Source organism: Fragaria vesca, linkage group LG7 (assembly GCF_000184155.1).
Source record: "Fragaria vesca subsp. vesca linkage group LG7, FraVesHawaii_1.0, whole genome shotgun sequence".
Lineage (NCBI taxonomy): Eukaryota > Viridiplantae > Streptophyta > Magnoliopsida > Rosales > Rosaceae > Fragaria > Fragaria vesca.
In genome coordinates, this window is record NC_020497.1 from 21266021 (window position 1) to 21267643 (window position 1623).

At 37.3% G+C, this 1623-nt stretch overlaps 1 protein-coding gene across 1 annotated transcript in view; it reads left to right on the forward strand.

Moving 5' to 3' along the window:
- Positions 1-1623, forward strand: part of LOC101313465 (cyclic nucleotide-gated ion channel 1-like) — a 9264-nt gene that overhangs the window by 2163 nt on the left and 5478 nt on the right. The window lies entirely within an intron of this gene.

The window sequence follows — 1623 nt, forward strand, 5'->3', positions numbered from 1 at the left end:
TTCTCAAATGGGCATCCAATTTCAGCGGTCACCAGGACTTACCAATCTCAACGAGAATGGTTAAGCCTGTCACTAAAGTTGAAGCATTTTTCACTGAGTAAGGACGACTTGAAGAGTGTAGCCATCAAGTACTGGTGGAATTTCACCAAGAACAAGGATCCGAAGGATTTCGACCAGTCTGTGTTGGAGGAGTTTGCAGTATCTTCCATAGAAAAAGAAATCCGTCGCCGCAGGCAAGTGAAGAAGAAGCATACAATAAGGTCTCTTCATAAGTTGGATACTCAGGGTAGTGCTAGCCAGAAGTTGCAGAAGGTTATCAGTAGGGTCATGAAGGATCAGTTGCCTTCACCTGTTTGTGCTCTAGATGGCAGGTAATTAATTAGCTGCCTAAGCTAAGCTTTTTTGAGTATTATTAATGGATCTAGCTAGTTTCAAAGATCAAGTGTAATTAACAAATAACAAGCCCCTAATCAGAATAAAGTACCTCCTTTTGGATAGCTCTGATTTTGAGCACGTGCGTAGTGCAAAATCCTACAACACGTACACAAGGTCTCCCGTGATTCAGACCGAGTCGGGTATATTTGAGACTGGACTCATGGATTTGAAGGAGCCCAAGTGTGGAGCCAATAGCAGCCCAGTAGCTATTTATGCCATGCACAGTATGCACTACCCTGGCCTCCGATGACCGAAGCAAGAGGACGACATCATGAGTCATCAATCATGACAACTCGTTACGATTATGGTGTTATTTACATAACATTATATATAGTTTAACAAACACAGAGTCTAACTGGCCGGGTTTAATTGTGTTGATTTGTTATAGTTCACGATGATAGAAAGCCTCCAACTATTACATACTGACTTAAAAAATGTAAGGACAGCAAGAGATATGGAGTGCTTGGAGTTCTAATGACTTTAACTCCTAGAAGATCGAAGATCGAAAAAACAATTAGACCAAATGCAAATGTAGTGTGTATGGTTCTTCTTTTTCTTCCATCAACACACAACAGGTAACTAAACTATCACAAGTGGTTATCCAAAAAAAATAATTAATATCACAAGTGGACATTGTCAACCAAATTATAGAATTAGAGGTTGATGATTATAAATTAGTTTCTAAAGAATGAGGTAATGTAGTGGGCATATTTTGGTTTATCAGTGGTGTTCACATAGTCACATAGTGACTAAGGAAATTATAATTAATCATTGTTTGATGTAAATTCAAGGGTGGAAATGTGGAAAACAAAACAACTTAATTTTACAATAATACTTCTCATATTTAGATTTACATTCAACAGTAATTGACCATGATTTCTTTAGTCATTAGGTGACCATATGAACACTACTATTTGGTTTATAACAACATATTCCCTCAAAATGCCCCAACATATCCCCAACATAAGCTAGAAACTAATATCAAAATCAAAATATGTGTACATGTTGAGGTTACTATATTATTATCTACAGAGGGCCGGTTGACTCTGAAGAGGAGTGTTGTTTAAGGTTCCTAATTAACTTAACCTCCAATGTCTAAAGGTCTAAGCAGGAATTAAGGGAGGATATATATATATATATACTACCAGAAGAAAGACTTTAGCCGAAACGAAAAAAAAAAACAGGCCG